We start from the raw sequence: 9,536 nt of genomic DNA, 5'->3' as shown, positions 1-9,536 counted from the left end.
TGTGTTAAGGAAGCCAGGTCATGTGCTTTGTAGAGTCTTTCACAGTCTAGATTTGCTGATTGCATCCTGCAGGTCATTGAACATGCGCCTCTGTGCCTTGCAGGCCCTGTTCATTGGTGGTTAGGTCTAGAGCAGCCGTGGGCAAACTACGGCCCGTGGGCCAGATTCAGCCCGTTTGAAATGAATAAAACTAAAAAAAAAAAGACCGTACCCTTTTATGTAATGATGTTTACTTTGAATTTATATTAGTTCACACAAACACTCCATCCATGCTTTTGTTCCGGCCCTCCGGTCCAGTTTAAGAACCCATTGTGGCCCTCGAGTCAAAAAGTTTGCCCACCCCTGGTCTAGAGGCTTGATCAGGTTCAAGTTCAATCTGTCTCTGCGAGGTTATTTCATTGATAGCGTTGTCTTCTTCCAGTGGGAGGTATGTAATGTCTGTGGTTTCTCTTTCCATGACTTCACTGAGTACTGACGTTCTCTGCCTACATCCATGGATTCATCAGGGCTGCACAATAGTGACGTCCCACTTCCAACATCCCTTCTTCACTTCTTAGCTAGAAAACTTCCACAAAGAAAAACTTTCCTCCATCAACTGTATGGATCCCCTGAGATATAGGTCAGAGAGAAAATGCAGCATAAATGCTTGATTATTTTTTTTAAATACTAAGATGGTTTCCTAGAAAACCCTAAAGAAACCAATGATTAACATCTATCTATCTACCTACCTATCTACCTGAGATTATTGTAGTCTTGTTGTAAATAAATTAACTTAGGTGAAAATATGAGTTAAGTTAAAAGAAAATATTAATTAAATAATAGGAGGAGTGGGACAGTCCTAGGTAAATGAAGTTTGGAGAAATGCCCCCTTAAAAGGCAGTTCTCACCAGGGTTGGGGTAAGGGATAAATGTCGACGGTATGAGCGTATCTAACAAAAGAGTTGGTTGTGCAAAGGGAGCTTGGAACTTGGGAAACACTGAGATGAGGAGGCAGAAATGGGGTTGGTCCAGAGGAGAAGGCCCACCCCCTGCAGTCCCAAGGAAGTATTCCTGGGATGTGTGTGTGTGTGTGTGTGTGCGTGTGTGCAAAACCATCCGCATTTGAGAAGCACTGCGGTGGACAGAACATGGCAAACTGAGCAAATACGTCCCACTCAGCCTGGGCTGGAGAGCAGGGGAGGAAGGGAAGTGAGGCAAGAGAAAGGGAAACTCATGACCAGCGATTTCACCGGGGACAGCCGTCATCAAATCCGAGCTTCGGGAAGACCATCCTGGCTGTTCTGGATCATTCCAGAGTTTCCAGGCTTCCTGACAGGATCCCTGATCTTTGGGAAGTGACTACAGGTCCCAGTTAGCGTGACTTATGGGGTCGGTCAGCATGAGCCTGGCCCAGGGGGAGTCTGTTGCCCTTGAATTTGAGATGAGCTTCCGGATGCTCAGTTGAACTGTGGAGAACGCATTTTATTGACGAGGAAGGAAAGGCTCAGGCAGCAGAAGTAACTTCCTGAGACGGCGTGGCTAGGAAATGGCCTCGTTGACAAAACCCAGGACGTTCCAAACTCGGGGATCCTTGCTTGGCTCCAGTGAAGGGAAAATGTGGATTTCAGACAGTAGCAGACAGAACTTTCTCAACTGAGTTATCATAAAAGTGGGATTTATTTATCACAGTCTCACATAAGGCTTATACACAGCCGACACTCAGATGAGGTGGGGACAACTTTATCCCCATTGTATGGACGGAGAAATCGAGGCAGAGGGTATTCAAGTAACTGATCCAAGGTCAGACAGCTGTAGAGCTGAGAGTCAAGCATCACTAGTTCCTCCCCTGGACCCATCTGAGTAGCAACCGACTGTCTTACAATGTAGTGGGCTCCCAGCCACCAGAAATGTAAGCCACGGCCGGCCGGTTTGCTAAATGAGACAGGGCATGTGGAAACACAAAGTACAGCCCTCACTACATACCAGATGCCCAATCCATGGCAACCCACCTTCCAGGGGATCCCCGCATGGATGCCAGGAGCACTTGGAGCTGCTTCCAACTGGGGTTGCTATCAGCATCCCCCAAAGGGGCAGCCTTGCACGCCTGAGGTCTCGCCTTGCCAGGAGAGAGCAAACAGCTTGAGCAAGCGCCACGGAGCAGAAACATAACACTCCCACTGCGGCCCTGTCCTAAGCGCGGTGCGTACGTGAACTCATCCCGGCCTCCAGCTCCCTGGCTCAGGTACTATGGTCATGTGTGGTTTTTAGAGGAGAGAGTGGAGGCTACAGAAGATGAAGCAACTTGCCCCAGTGACTTCACTGGAGAAACTGGGGTGAAACCCAACGACGGCCCAAACTCAAATCCTAGTCCGGAAGCCACCATCTACTTTAAAGTTTATGTAACATGGGCCAGGGGTCAAGGACCACAAGAGCAGCAAGGAACAAGGTCAACTTTACTAGTGGAGTTCGGAGTGGCCTCAATAACTAATAGAGGCCCTGATCCCCTTAGAGGACAGGGAACGCTCAAGTCATTAATTCTATCTCCCACGGACACGTGCACACACTTGCATGCACACACACACATACATGCACACACACACATGCATGCATAAGCACGCTTCCATCTCAGGAAAAGGAATCAGTAGTTTCCCACTCCTTCAAGGACTCTTGATGAAATGCTGTAGGTCAGGTGGGACGGGCAGGGGCCTGAGTCTGGACGCGTCCACCATCCCCGTTTGAGCTCCTACTGTGTGCCATGCACTGGGGTTGGGTTTAAGGCTAGAGGTGGAAGCTAGAGGCGTGTCCGAGGTGCTGTAGGAGCCCAGGAGAAATGCCCATGTGTCCCTGAGATGCTTGTTGGGGTGGGGGGTGGGGGGCGTGGGCTGAACCCTGTCCTATTCGCTCCGCAGGGCCCAGCAGTGTCTACTGCAGAGTTGGCCACCACCAAGTGTCACTTGGGCAGATGAATGAAGAGGTGTGTGACCTTGGCCAAGGTCAGCATCTTCCTTGGTAGCCTGAGGATCCTCCAACCACTCAGAGGGAAGCCTTGGGGAAGGTTCCCGCCATGGAATACATGTGAGAGACCTCCAGGACTGCACGGCAGGTGGCCCCTTTTCTAGGGAAAAACCGACTTTCAGTCAAAGTCCATGTTCACAGGAGCTTCTGCGACAGTAAGAGAATAAACTTCACGGGACAGCTTTTAACCTTGTCATTTCTGTCTTGCTCTCAATCAGCCACGCAAAACCGCCTCCTCCTCCAACACCCACCTGGTGGTCTTACCAAGCATCTTCAAAACAAAAATAAAAACAAATGAACAAACAAAATGGCATCTCCGAACCTGCCAGGGCCCCCCTCGCCCCCTTGGCTGCAGCTCAGCCCCAGGCAGCTCCTTCCCTCTTCAGCCGAAGCAATAAAAACCTTTCAGCAATAAAACCCTTTCAGGGGTTGACAAGGAAAAGGCAGCCGGGCCTCAACTCCCGGGGAATCCAGGAAGCCTTTCTCATTTTAATTGGTTTCCTAATTGGACTGTTTATGGGTTGTGCGAGCAGTGACGCCTGGCATTCCTATCTGGCAGGAGTTAATAGTTTAATAACAAGGAGAAAGCCCCGAAATTCAAACCGTGGTTTTGTTCTCCAGAAATGCCTCCATTCAAAGCCGTCCCCCAAGTCAGAAAGGATGTCCAGCTGTGCTGGCCCGGTAGCAGGTCCGTGCTTGGGGCGCCTTCGGGTTCCCTTGTGATTTAGTGGACCGGGCAGAACGGGGCTGTGGGGGGCTCCCTGGGGCCTGACAGCTCTATAACTGCACCCCCCGCCCTCATTGACGGCAGATAAGAGGGTAAGCAGGACCCTTGATGGGCCTGATTGATTCTCCGGGAGGAAGGTTTGTCTTCCCTGGCGGGCGGGATGACTTCATTCTGGTAGATGAGGTCACTCGAGTCAAGGCAATAAAGTGTCTGATATTCACATGAAAGCCGTTTCCAAAGCCGCCTCCCGAGGAAAGCCTGGCCGTGCCCCCATTTGCCTCCGCTCCATCAGCGAGCCGTGTCTGCACGGAGACCCTTCTTCGCACAGAACGATTTATTCCAGAACGAAAACTTCCCCCACCCCCCAAAGCAAACTCCGAAGCCAAATTGGATGGTTCTAATTTATAAGAAGTGGTGGAGGTTGGGGGTGGGGGGTTGCTGATAGTGCGGAAAAATTGTCCGAACGACTTGGACGTTTGGCGGAGAGAAGCTGAGGGACGTTTTCCCAAAGGAAATCATATTCTAATTGTTGCCACACCGTTGCAATGGGGTCCTTGGTTGTCTGCAGCCCACTGGTCGTGTTCAGCCCTGGAAGGCCCTGGTATCAATTTTCTGGTAGAGAACCAGACGGGGAACTCAGCTTTCATCTAATCCCGGCGATTACAAGTAACTTTTTCATGATGCTACTGCAGCGAGAGGGCCTTAACCGAAGGCGGCAACAAGGGGGAAGGTTTGGATTTGGGGGCAGGACAGAAGAAAAACAGTTCTTTTTCAATAAAGGCGGAAGAAAAGCCGATCTCTGCCTCTGACCGCCCATGAGAAATCTCCACTCAAAACGCTGAAGTCTGTTTATGATTTGAGTCTTAAACTGATCTTATTTGACCCAGTTTTACGTGCTTCAAGCTCTCTGTTCAGCGGTCGGAACGTGGTGGTGGATCTGGCTGGTTAGCTACCTCCCCAAGCACTGGGTTCCTTAATTGTAAAAGGGTACCGACCCCAACATCAAACTAGGGAATCCTGTGTTTCGTAGAAACTGTGATGCCTTCGCTGGCAAGATTGAAAGAAAGCAACACTGGTGATGAAATGATAGCCCAAAGCTTTCGTATCAGTTGCCATTTGTGTTGGAAAAGTTCGGGGAAGACATTTTTTGGACAGATTTTCACCATATGTCACCCTTGGCTTTCCTAAAAAATGGGAGTGGAACACATCGGTTGAGGCAATGACAACAGGGTCGTGACCACTGCGTGGCTGGAAGCAATTGTAAGAAGCCATTCATTGAAAGATGCATCCTGACTTTCCGAGATTCAAATAGGAAATGATGTGTGTTAGACCGAGGTAAGTACTCAATAAAAACGCAGTCATTGTAGTATTAATTCTTATTCCCGAGAGGAACTGTAATATAGCTAACTGCAAATTTTCCCACTTTAAAAAAATATATTTTTATTGATTTCAGAGAGGAAGGGAGAGGGAGAGAGAGAGAGAGAAATATCAATGACGAGACAGAATCATTCAGCTGTCTCCTCCTGCACCACCTCCCACCACTGGGGGTCAAGCCCACAACCTGGGCATGTGCCCTGATCGGGAATCGAACTGTGACCTCCTGGTTCATAGATGGATTCTCAACCACTGAGCCACACCGGCCGGGCTCCCACTTTTTATCAAAGGGCATGTGTCAACAAGTTTGGTGTCTGAGTTTCCCTGGACAAACACAGCCCTTGCCCTGGCCCCAGTGGGTACAGCCAATCAGGCTTTCTTCCAGTAGTTCCACCCAGGGCCCTCATTGGCCCAGCTTAGGTCACGTGCTCATTTCTGAAGCAGAATGGCATGTTTTGATTGGCCAGGCGTGGGTCATGTGCCCACCTGTGTTGCCAGAGGTAGAGTTGGCCTTACCTAAGCTAACCTGGCCTGGGAATGGAGACCCAGTTATTTTCTGAAGAAAGATCAAAATGATATGATATGTTACCAGAAAATGGAAAAACATTAAAACCACTTTATCTGACTCAACTCAAGACTCGGATATCCACAGTTATTTAAGCAGCCACCTGGGGCCCCGACCTACCCTGGGGTTCAGGAATTCCCTATCAGCCTTAAGTCCTCATGAGCAGCTAACAAACTCATAAGCAGACTGGCAAGCAGTGAATGGCCACCTTTCTGTAACAAGGAGCCATAACTCCCCACAAGACAGAGGCTTCTCACTCTCTCTTCTCGGATACATGGCAAGGATAGCAGAAGCCAGTGCCTAGCAGTGGCAAGAGGACATCTATCCGTTGCCTTCCGTATGTGCCCCATCTGGGGATCTAACATGCACCCTGGACATGTGCCCTGACCGGGAATCAAACCGGCAACCTTTCGGTGCATGGGATGAAACGCCGTCCCCTGAGCCACTCCGGCCGGCCAAAGTGCACCTTTTCTGACTTGCTTTAACAGCCAGGGTTGAGCTGTAAAATGTTTTCTTCTGACACTATCAGGTAAAGAGAACGCTGAATGAACCAGAAAAGGCGATGGCCTAAAGCATTCTGGGAAATGGAGACGTTTTGTCTTCACTACTGGTGGGCCTCCTGCTTGCCGGGCCCTGGGGAGCCCCAGCTATGGGCCAGGAGCCGGGGCCCATGGGTGGGGACAGCTGGCAAATAAGTCATGGCTGAAATCGTTCATACTGCAGCCATGAGTGTTACAGGAAGTGCAGGGCACTCTGAGGGTGGCTCCTGGGGTGGAGCCCACTGGGGAGACGGGATTCTGTGCTTCCTTCCACGCCAATCTCAACCCTGTCTGAGCTGGTGCAGAAAGTCCTTCCCTGGGCTCCCTGCAACCTTGTGAGGCCCCGAGAGGAGGAGAGGTTGCAGCCTTTCTTGACAAGCAGCCTCCATGCCATCCCCCACGGGCTGCCTTCCGCCCTCCCGCCCCCACAAATAAAATCCCGAGAATGGCCAATCTATCCTGTGCCCAGTCACAATAGCCCGCGAGAAGAAATGCAGAAACTCATAACTCCCAACCTAGGCTATTTAGCATCCCATTAACAATATTCAAAATATAAATCAAAATTCATGGGACTAAGTAATATACAATTTGGAATTTATGGCATTTTAAAATAGGATGATTTCCTCAAATGCGCAATAAATTTGGTTTCGTGGAATTGCACTTGCCACCGCATCATGACAGTTGCTTTATCTCCACAGCCCACCAAAGCGGAGTCACTTTATAGAATCTAAATTCACAAATCAACTGTCGTCTTCACTTCACTGATTCATTGCTGATGGGCCTTTCACAAGGTAAAAAAAATAAAAATAAAAAAAATCCCTTCCCAGTTGACAAGCGTAATAAATGGGGAGGTGAGCGCTGCCCATCCATCCGCCGGCCCGCCGACGCGCTGGTGGTGACACATGGCGGGATAAACTCATAAACCAGCCCCGTCTTTCGACCTCGCAGAGCAAATGGAAACAGAAAAGCGCTGATGGCCATCACTGTGTTTCGGGATGAGGGTCTGACCAAACCATCGAGGGTTCCACCAACCCAAGATGTACCTTAAAAACAAGAACACCAGCCAGGCCATCGAGAGCCAAAAACCCAGAAATTTTAGAGAGGTGTCTCCTTCGTCGGTTCTTACTGTCCCCGCTGTCCTGCTGTTTAATTCAGAGCGAGAAGGCTGGCGGTGTGGGGCATTTAACAGGGAGGGGGCACCGTTGAGTCTGCAGAGAAGCTTGATGGGAACACTAGGAGGAAGGAAGCTATAGAATTGGGAAACAGAAGGGAAACAAATGCCAGGACACATCTATGCTGCAGAGCCTGGAGCTGCCTGAACAGCTTTCCTGAACACCAAGCTCTAGCCCCAGCGAAGGTGAGGAAGACCCCTCTGTGCCCTTGTAAGCAATCGCTGTGATTAGCAAATACGTAGGCATTCATTCATTTCTGAGAAATGTAAACTTGTCTTTTATTTGGCAAAAGCCAAAAACTTTAAAACAAATGTCCTCGGCTCATTTATGGATGGCCCATGCTTTGCAAACTGTTTTTTAAAAAAAATAAAAATAAAGAAACCACAACATAGAATGGAAAAGCACTTTGCAATTTCTAATTGACAATACTCGCTCGATGCCCAAGTCTTAATCCTGTTGGAGAGGAAAGCAAGAGACGAAGTCAGTGGCATCTGAGCCAAAACTCCCAGAAGCACATACACTTCAATTCTCCGAACTCAACACTGCGACAGAGAGAACACGCCAGGATTCAAAGTGACTAAGGAGTTTGAACACCAGCTACTGCCCTGAAGTGGGCGTCTGCCTGCGAGAAGTACTCAAAGGCAGGGACACATTTAAGTAGATGCTGACTCTGACCTCATATTTGGAACTGGTACCCAGATTGGTATGGCGAAGAGTTTTAAGAAACTATTTTTATAATCAAAATAATGCCACATCATTATAGAAAGGTTGAGGGAGGGAGGTGGTGAAATCACCCTACTGCACTATTATTGTGTATTCACTTTTGCTTTGGCATGTGTTCATTGAATAGCATACATCTAATTATATATTTTTAAGTTTTTTAACTAAACTTTCTCATTATCTACCTAATGTGTACATTATAATTTAGTTTACCATTATTTAATTTATAATTATGGAATATTTAGGCAGTTTCTATATTTTCCAATTCAACCCAACTCTTATTCATGACCAAAGTCATATAAACTGGAAATTGAAGGGAATGTCTTTACCTTGATAAACAGTATAAAGGCAAAATGACCTCCATTACCATTTTTATTCAACATTGTTCTGGATGTCTTAGAAAGTGTAATAAAATAAGAAAAATGAAGTAAGAGAATTTGAAAAGCAGAAACAAAATTACATTATGCATATGTATAATATAATTGTCTACATAGAAAATCTAAAAGAAATGATACACTATAAGAAAGTGCAGTAAGGTTACTAGACTACAAGATCAATATAGCAAATGCAGTTAAGAACCTATAGATCAGTGACAAACTATTAAATATGTAATTGAAAAAAAAACTCATGATAAAGTACCTGAGGTTAAGTATATCCAAAAGTGTTCAAGACCTTTACAAGGAAAATTATAAAACTTTATGGAAGATTATAAGATGATGTTTAAATAAATTCAGAAGGTGCTTGGGGAAGGTCTCAACATTACAAAAGTAACAATCATTGTTAAATAAATCAATAAGTTCAATAAAATTTCAATAAAAATTCCAACAGGTCTTTTTCAGAAGGTGACAAGTTGACCATAAAATTCATATGTTATAAAAAGGATTGAGCCCTAGCTGGTTCGGCTCAGTGGATAGAATGTTGGCCTGTGGACTGAAGGGTCCCAGGTTCGATTTCAGTCAAGGGCACATGCCCACATTGCAGGCTCGATCCCCAGTAGGGGGCATGCAGGAGGCAGCTGATCCATGATTCTCTCTCATCATTGATGTTTCTATCTCTCTCTCTCTCTCTCCCTTCAGCTCTGAAATCAATAAAATTTTTTTTAAAAAATAAAAAGGATTGAAAAATAATCAAGCAAGCACATAATAATTCTCAGATATTTTCACCATCTTCATCATCATCATCACCACCACCACCATCATCATCATCATGTACCCAATCAAAACAAAGCAAGATACTCAATTTTTGTTGAGATTTTGTTTTAAGAAGATGCAACTTGGAAAGTGCAATTGCCATTTCGTGGGCTATGAGAAGACGTGTCCCATGATATTGCTTTGGCCAGCACCGAGACATGTACTACTGGCAATATCGAGCAGCTGTTGATGTCCAGGCCTTGCGGAGGCCATGACCAACGACAGCTTCTCACTCACCACGGATGCCTCACCTGA

This window comes from Myotis brandtii, unplaced genomic scaffold, assembly GCF_000412655.1.
Source record: "Myotis brandtii unplaced genomic scaffold, ASM41265v1 scaffold633, whole genome shotgun sequence".
NCBI lineage: Eukaryota > Metazoa > Chordata > Mammalia > Chiroptera > Vespertilionidae > Myotis > Myotis brandtii.
The sequence above is the reverse complement of the archived record's forward strand: the minus strand, read 5'-3'. Positions refer to the sequence as shown.